Source organism: Rattus rattus, chromosome 2 (genome assembly GCF_011064425.1).
Source record: "Rattus rattus isolate New Zealand chromosome 2, Rrattus_CSIRO_v1, whole genome shotgun sequence".
Classification (NCBI taxonomy): Eukaryota; Metazoa; Chordata; class Mammalia; order Rodentia; family Muridae; genus Rattus; species Rattus rattus.
In genome coordinates, this window is record NC_046155.1 from 10,433,548 (window position 1) to 10,443,183 (window position 9,636).

Genomic DNA, 9,636 nt, shown 5'->3' on the forward strand with positions numbered 1-9,636 from the left:
TTCCTGACAGCCCTGTTTTCCTCACAGTGTGATATCCACTTCAGTGGTGGTTGTCCCTCTCAGTCAGTGTGGTGGCCTCATCTCCACAACAACCCTTGGAGATGCTGTCTTTTTGTGATGCTGGAGATGGTACCCAGGGTTTCACACATACTAAACAAGGATTGTAACACTGAGCCATACCCCCAGCCCTTGGAGATATTGACTTGGTGACCAAGAAAGAGCATCCCTGAGCAAAGTATGAGGTCCCTTTCCTGAACCACAGATTAAACTGGTCCCTGGTTTAGTGGTGGGGAAATCTCAATTCTCTCATTGCCATAGCTCAGCTCAGCCTCAGATCTCAGCCAGATGGCACATCCAACCTCAGGTGAGTGAACCTAGTCTCTGAGTCAACAAACTATTTTTTCTGTTTCCATGGAGCCTCCAAATGTCTAACATTACCTAGGGACAGGGCTGCCTGTGGGACTCACAGGATCGCCGGGCATGGCCCGAGCTCATGATCACCCTATTGTTTACTTACATCAAGAACTGACTGTTTGTCTTGTGATCATCTCAGATGCTCTCGCTCACTCTACCGAACGAGTGTCATAGAAACAGACAGACTGTTTCCTCCACAAACACCACTTATCGTCAGGTTAAAAGGCATGATGCTAACAAGATGGTTAGCAATATCGATAATGCACTTTACTGCAGGAGATTAGAAAGTCATAAAAATATTTAAGTTTCGCAGGAGTTTAAGCCATCAGGATTCTGCCCAGAGTAGCTAGCACCCAAGGATGGTACTTGCAGGTCTTGTCTGAGTCTCAGGTAATCTTGTTTTTCAGAGGTGCAGGGGTAGAGGCTGGTCAGCTCTGCTTCTAAAACACATGTGATTTCTCCCCACACCTCTCTGCCTTTGTGAACTTTATCTAAAGCTTGGGTAAGTTCCCGCTGTAACCTGGTCTGACTCTGTTCTTTCTAAATAAGTTGCAGGTCTTTAAAAGTGCCTCTCATCTGGGTGTGGTGGTTTGTGCCTACAATCCCAGCACTCAGGGGCTGGGGGTGGGAGCATCAAGAGGATCGGGCGGTAGAGAGCAGCTTGGATATAAAACAAAACAAGTTAATTAAAATAAATCAAGGGGCGGGAGAGATGGCTCAGAGACTAAGAGCACTGACTGCTCTTCCAGAGGTCCTGAGTTCAAATCCCAGCAACCACATGGTGGCTCACAACCATCTGTAATGGAATCTGATGCCCTCTTCTGGTGTGGCTGAAGGCAGCTACAGTGTACTCATCTATAATAAATAAATAAATCTTTAAAAAAATAAATCAAAATAATTAAACTAAAGCAGGCTTCTTATAGAGAACAAAGGACAGATAAATCAGAGTGAGATTTTCTGTTCTGTGCATCTCAACATAAAACAGCATTCAGATGCTCTCCTTTTCCGCTTGTGTGGTTTTAGCTCTCTGACTTTGAAACAAATGCATAAATCTAGACAGACTTTCTTGGAAAGGAGTTAAGGACTGGGATTTCCAAAGCTGGCCGGAGTGGGGTCTTCCATCCGTGTGATCTTCTTACTGTGTCACCTGGACACCCCTCAGGTACTGGAATCTACGTCCCTCATTCTTCAGACTTCAGGATAGCCCCCAGCTAATGGGATGCATCAGGGTTGTTATGCATCATGGAGTGCTGAGTACTTCTGCTTGGCTCTCACAGGATGTTGGCTCTCGGAACTCAGCCTCCATGCTGTGAGGAAGAACAAATCACCCTACACAGAGAGACCACCTGGAGCTGTCTTTGGTAGCCCAGCCAAGCTGCCAACACCCTTATCAAGAAGGAGTTGCTTCTGTGATGATTCTATCCCCAATTCGTCAGATTAATCCTAACTTTGAACCTGGGACCAACAGAGGTCCCAGAAATCATGAAACAGATACTTTTTCCCTGTCCATATCTGTCCTGCCAAATTCAACAACAGTTATTTTTATACTGCTAAGTCTTGGGATGGCTTGTTAAAGCAACAATAGTGACTGATATGGAGAGTCCATCATCTGTGGCCTTTTTGGGGCACTTTTCCTAAGGAAAGGTGAAGGGTAGAGATGTCACTTACACATCACCATATTACTTCATCAGAGGCAAACTGGATGGCAAGCACTTTCCTTGGTCCTACATAATAAGATATTCTATTGACTCTGTGTGTGTGTGTGTGTGTGTGTGTGTGTGTGTGTGTGTGCGCGCGCGTGCACACACACACACACATGGGCATTCTATAGCCCCAGCCCTTTCTTGGTTTTGGTTTTTCACTGATTAGAATGTCATTTCACTGTGCATAGTTTTTTATTTTCTTTATTGGTATATTTTTTTTTTTTTGGAGCTGGGGACTGTGGTATATTCTTTAAATACAAATTGGTACTTGTTACTTAGCAATTAGTCATAAATAATTATCAAATGAATGAACAAGATGAGATACTAAGTTGGTTGGGGTGGGATTTCTGGAAAGATGGCTCAGTGGTTGAAAGTGCTTGCTGCTCTTGGAGAGGACCTGGGTTTCCTAGCACCTATGAGGTAGCTCATAATTCTCTGTAACTCCACCCAGGGAGTCTGATGCCCTTTCCTCACGTCCATGGACACCAGGTGTGCATGCAGAAAAAAATAGTCACATAGATAAAATAAAAATAATCAACTCTTTGAAAAACTGATCCCTGGCACTGGAGAGATAGTTCAGTGGTTAAGAGTGCTTGCTGCTCTTGGAGAGAGCCCAGTTTCAGTTCCCAGTACCCATGTTGGTTGGCTCATAGCCATCTGTAACTCAAGTTCTGGGGCATCTTATACTCTCTCTGGGCCTCCATGGGCATTGCATGCATATACGTTCATCCAGACATGCATGAAAACATATTATATAAGTAAACATTAAAAACTTAAAATGACCTTTTAAGAGGCATTTCACCATGTTCTAGATGCTCTGATCATGTAAGTTCATATCCTGGGCAAAGACAAGTTCACATTGTGGTGTGAATATTGGCTTCATAACAATAGTTCCAGGTCTTGATGTTTTTGTTGTTTTGTTTTTTGAGATAGAGTCTCTCTATGTAGCCCTTGCTGTCCTGGAACTCTATATGTAGACCAGGGTGGCCTCAAACTCACAGGGATCTGCCTGCTTCTGCCTCCCAAGTGGAGGTGCTGATCTTGAGCTCTGCTGAGTCTCATTGTGTGAGCCTAGTGTGTGATCCTTGAGGTATAGCATCTTCTAGGGCCATGGAGAACAAGAAGCCTGCCTTTGCTTCCCTGCCTGCCTTGGTTCCTCTAACTCTGCTCTCCCCAGAGGTCTGCAAGGCTTGCAAAGCTTCTAGAAGATGATTGCTAAAGATTTTGAGGTACTTAAGTCTTCCTTAAACCTGACCGAGCAGCTTGCAGCTTTTGTCAAAATGTAAACAGTCTCAGTACAGAAGGGGCCACAGTAGCATTTCTTTCAAGCTCCTGGGGGTGCCAAAGCCACTGTTCTCTGGGCAGGCCTCGAAGGAGGCAGCAGTCGCTCTCCTGAGCAAGCACTGGACCACTGGGCAGCACTGCCTTCTTAATTTCTGTGACTTTTGGGCACTTGCTGTGTGAATTTCAAGGTGGCTGTAAGAGGAACCCTTGTCTCTAATTGGAGACAATGACAACACAAAGAATCTTCCCAACAAGTCCAGCTTGATTGAAAGATAGAGTTTTATTTTTTTTTATTTTTATTTTTTATTATTTTTTTTTTTTGGTTCTTTTTTTCAGAGCTGGGGATCGAACCCAGGGCCTTGCGTTTCCTAGGCAAGCGCTCTACCACTGAGCTAAATCCCCAACCCCAGAAAGATAGAGTTTTAGCTTTCTCCTTCCTCTTTTTTTTTATTTTTATTTTTATTTTTTTTTTTTTTTTTTATTGGTTCTTTTTTTCGGAGCTGGGGACCGAACCAAGGGCCTTGCGCTTCCTAGGCAAGTGCTCTACCACTGAGCTAAATCCCCAACCCCAAGATAGAGTTTTAAATTAGCTCAAAACTCAGCAACAGGATCTGTTCTCAGGAGAATGCTTGACCTTTCCCCCTCATTCAAACCCTAGAATCTTAAGAACAATTCTGTGACTTTGAGTTTCCCCTTGTGACATTTTTGGTATTTCCTTTTGACATCCCCCCATCTCCTGGAGCTTGTGACTTCTTCCTTTAAAAAGCCCTTCTCCCAGTCACTCGGGGTCGACACCTCTGTCTCCTGCATGGGATACATGTCGGCCCGGAGATCTCCGTAATAAACCTCGCCTGTGCTTATTACATCCAAAATGGTCTCTCTGTGTCTGGGGTCCGCAACTTCCTGAGACTTGAGTAGGGGTCTCTCTTCGGGGATATTTCATGATGACTAAGGAGTTCACTAGCTGTTACTTACGAACTTGCTGCATTCACACAAAGAGACCAATGCCTCCCTCCCTCACTCGTTAGCATAGCGATTATTTCACGGGCTGCAAGGCTCCGAGTAATGCAAATCTGGATTTAGAGTGCCACCTAGTGTCAGAAATTAGAAATAACTACAGGCCAGAGAAACCACCCAAATCAAATTCAGAAATTTATTCTCATGTGCACTGGGTCCTCCCCTGGCTGAGCAAACATTATGGGATCAGTAGCTGTGCCTCCATGGGCACGTCACTCAACCTGCCTGAGGGTGAAGAGTGGAGGGTAAGATCGGACAGGCCAGAAGCCTCATGTGCCAGGCCCTGGGCTTGTCCTTGAGCTGATGATGAGCCGGCAAGTGGTGTAGGTAGGTAACTGAACATCTAGGCAGGAATGTCTCCAGATTTCCACCCCATGGACCCAGTCAAAAATGTCCATAAAACATACAAAATGACCCCTTAAGCATCATATGGGAGCCCAGGCCTCATCCGAGCATAGCGATCCCCAGAATTGGAATCTGTGTGTGTGTGTGGTTTTGACACACACACAGAGAACATAGGGTTGTGTGGGTCTGGACGTACTAGTCACAGTCTGTACCCCAAGTCTGTACTTCTCTTTGTTATGGTCAGACATGTGGCTGGCTATTCTCTGTTAGAACCCAGAGCCTTCCAGCTACAGGCTCTCTCTTCTCCCTCAGCTGCTGTGTAGAGCTAACAGCCCACACCAACTACAGCTAGCCTGTCAGAAATGAAGATGTCCTAAGGAGATAATGTGGGTTCCTCCAGCTGACTATCAGACCATTCGAACAACGGACTCCAAGAAGTGGGGTTTCCCTGGGAATCTCAAGCTGGGAGAAGGAAGAGACTCCAGCATGGGGGAGGGTACTTATCTCCTAGAAACGAGATTTCACACTCTAAAGTTTGATTTTTTTTCCCTTAAAGGTAAGTTCTCACTTAAAGGTAAGTGTCTTGGAACTCACTCTGTAGTCCAGGCTGGCCTTAAATTCACAAAGACTGGCCTGCTTCTGCCTCTGTGCTTGTCTTTTTTGGGTGGGGAGGTGCACACATTTCTAAGAACTTCTCAGATCACTTTGCCCCGACACTGTGTCAGAGGTGGACAGGATCACACCTTGACTGACTGCTTAGATATGTGTATCCCCGTCCTGGAGATGGACTGGGGGAGGGAGGATGTCAGTGGATTTCCTCTTCCCAGTATGGCCACGTTGAATACATCTCCCTTTTCTGCTTTTTTGCCTCAGATTTGGCTGTTTAATGGGCTTCTCAAGTGGCTGGGGAGTTGGCTCAGTGGTTGAGAGCACTTGGTGCCCTTGTAGAGGGCCCAGGTTCTGTCGCCAGCACCTGCATACACAGTTCACATATCCATGCGTCTTACACATCTGGTTCTTACATATCTTTTCTGTTTTATGTTCCCAGAACACCAGGAATCCAGTCCTGGCAATTTTGTGCTTTTTTTTTTTTTCTTTAGACAGGATCTCACTATAAAGCCTTGGCTAGAATTCCTTATGTAGACCAGGTTGGCCTTGAACTCAGAGACCTGCCTGCGTATGTCTCCCGAGTGCTGGGATTAGAGGTGTGCACATTCAGCCTCTTGTGCTTATCCTTGCGCTCTCCAGAGCTCCCCTAAGGAGCCACTCACTTCTACTTCAGAAGTGGTCACAGGTCAGATGAGGCTCTGCCCTCTGTTTCTGGCACCGTGAGTTTCATCACGTGCCCTGCATGGAGTGCCATCTCTCTCTGCATCCATAACCTTCTCCCCAAACATCCCTGAAGACCAAGAGAGGATGTTGATGCCCCTGCTCAGTTGCTTCCAACATACATGAACCAGCCTGACTGACGCAACTCGTAAAAGATGTGCCTGTGTGGCTCGGGGTCCAACCTGCCAGTAGATCCAAGGTAAACCGGCTTCTCCTGCGTTTGCATATTGCTTATTGCTTTTAACCATAGGGAGTGCCTTCGTGAGACGCCCGACTTTCTGGCCCTCCTGAGACTGTAAACCTGCAGATTGTAAAATGGCAGAACGCTCCTGAGTTCCGGCTCAGGCCTGTGACCGAGTGGAATTTCTGGTCCTAGCGCTCTCTTGCGGGTGGCCGTACTCGTTACTTTTCAGTTGTTGTGGTAAAACACCGACCACGGCAACTTGTAGAAGAAAGGCTTTGTGTTGCTCTATGGTTCCACAGGGATTAGAGTCCACCATGGAAGTGAGGGAAGCATGGCACTGGGCACGGTGGCGGGAACAGGAGGCTGAGAGCTCACATCCTTAACACAGCACAAAGCCGAGCCAGAACGACATGGGGGAGGGGCGCTTTTTATTCTCAAAGCCCAGCCCTAGGGATGCACCTCCCCTAGCAAGGCTGCATCTCTGCATAACCGCTACAAACAGCACCCCTCCACCAATGGGGACCGGTGTTCAGATCCTAAGCCTACAGAGGACATTTTTCATTCATACCACGTGACTATGAGGGATGACTCAGCATCCCCCTGTCTGAGTTTGCTCAGCCATAAACTGTTTTTTTTTTCAAGACACGGTTTCTCGGTGTAACAGCCCTGGCTGTCCTGGAACTTGCATTGAAGGCCAGGCTGGCCTCAAATTCACAGAGATCCACCTGCCTCTGCCTCCCTAGTTAGTGCTCCACTGCCTGGCTCAAAAAACATCTTTGAGGGCGATAAAAAGTATTTAGAATGGTTGCCAGGCACAGAGTGGGACTCAATAAATGTTAGCTGGTGGCCTGAAATAAAAATAAAAAACCGTATTGTGCGGGCGTTTGAAGACCAATCCCCTCAGCTTGCAACGGTAACGCTGTAGGTTCTTCCTCTGCAGCTTTATCTCTGTGTGGCTGCGACAGGCCTTTGCTATGTGACCTTGGTGTGCCATTTCTTCTTATACATTCCTACCAGGGGAAGGCGAGAAGTGCACAGGGAGTCCAGAGAGTTAGGAGACTCCCAAGGACCGTCCCCAAGCATGCCACTGAGCAGCACACAGCCACCAAGCAGAGGATGTGGAGACACGTGGCGGAGAGGGAGTGCCAAGGATGCGGTTGCTAGGCGTTCTGCGGCTCGGGCTGGTGGTGCAGGTGCGTTTGAGTAACTTCTGCAAGTGACCCCAGTGAGCTCACTGCTCTCCTCAGTGGGACCCTTCGGCCTGTCATCAAGTCCCTGTTTGGGACACACAGGTTTGCTCACAGATTGTCGAGGGAAATCATGTCACAGTTCAGGCCCCCAGTCACTCAGAAGACTTGAGTCTGGGTTTTCTTGTGCAGATGTTTGGGACTGTGATCAGATCCATAACTGAGAGAGAGAGAGACTTTCTTTCTCAGTGGAAAGACATAAGAAATAGAACCAAGGCTCCCGTGCTCTGTAGAAATCTCCTCCCTGTAGACACCTTTCCTCCTGGAAATCCCTCCTGGGTGTCAGCCCCAGCCTTCCAGACCACCTCCCCTGTAGTCTGTCTGCCCTGCGGATGACCTATTCCATATATCCTGGACTTGTTCTGCAGGGGTCTGCAATCTCATTTGCCAGTTCCTTGCATTAAGTCTCAGCGTGCATCCTCAGGGATATCTTTCCCAGCTGAACCCTGGTGGGTGACAGAGTTCAATCATTGGTAGAGGCCTGGGATACTCAAAGCAGTTTGCTGTAGACTCAGTGCCAGACATCATGCTAGTCTAGAAGGAAAGAGTGGGCCAAGAAAAAGTGATTAGAGCCCCAGGGAGTGAGAAGTGAGGAACTTCTCAGGTGGACTCAGGTCTTTTGAGGGAAGAAATAAGTCTCTGTAAGAAAGAAATAGGGCTAAGGAGGTGGTTCAGTGCTTGTTAAAGTGCCCGTGGAAACACAGGGGAAGGACTGCAGCTTGGATCCTGATTTAGTTCAGGTTTCTGTCGCTGAGACAAAACAACATGACCAAAAAGCAAGCTCATGAGGAAAGTGTTTATTGGGTTTACTCTTTCACACTGTAGGCCATCACTGAAGGAAGCCAGGACAGGAACTCAAACATGGCAGGAACCTGGAGACAGGAGCTGATGCAGAGGCCGTGGAGGGATGCTGCTTACGAGCTTGCTCCCCACGGTTTGCTCAACCTGCTTTCTTATAGAACCCAGGCCCACCAGACCAGGGATGGCACCACCCACAATGGGCTGGACCCTCCCCCATCAGTCATCAGTTAAGAAAGTACAGGTTTACATATTATGATATTATGGAGGCATCTTCTTAATTTAGGTTCCCCCCTCTCAGGTGACTTTAGTTTGTGTTAAGTTGACATAAAACTAGCCAGCAGCCCCCAGATCCCTGAAACCTACATAGACACTGGGTGGGGGCATGGTAGCTCACCTGTAATTCCAGGCTCAGAAGGCAGAGAGATATGGGATGCCCAGAGCTAGCAGCAATAGCCATATTGGCAAGCTCTGGGTTAGAGTGAGAGGTCCTGCTTCAGTGAATGAAGAGGAAGAAGGATGGAGGATACACTTCAGACCTCTTTATTGGATCTAGGATGATTTCTGACATCAATAGTCGCCATATGCACACATATACATGTATACCTCCCACGCCCTGACACATGTAAACATGCATACACACATGCTCAACACACACGCAGATATAAACATACACACAGATATAAACACACACAGACACACACAGACATAAACACACACAGACACACACACAGACACACAGACATACACCCACACCCACACACAGAGACACACACACAGACACACACACACAGACACACCCACACACACACAGACACACACAGACACCCACACTCCCCCACAGACACACAGACACAGACACACACAGACACACACACACACACACACACACACACACACACAGACACACACACACACATACACACACACACAGACACACACACACACACACACAGACACACACACACACACACACACACACACACACACACACACACACACAGACACACACACAGACACACACACACACACACACACACACACACACAGACAGACACACAGACACACACACACACACACACACACAGACATACACACACACACACACACACACACACACACACACACACACACACACACACACACACACACACACACACACCTACCCACACACCTACCCACACACCTACCCACACACCCACACAGACACACACACAGTGGCAGAGCCTGGACTGAAGTGGAAACTTCTAATTTCTTTGGAATGTTAGTTACATCGAATGATGTTTTGCTGAGGCATACAGGAGAAACAATGTCT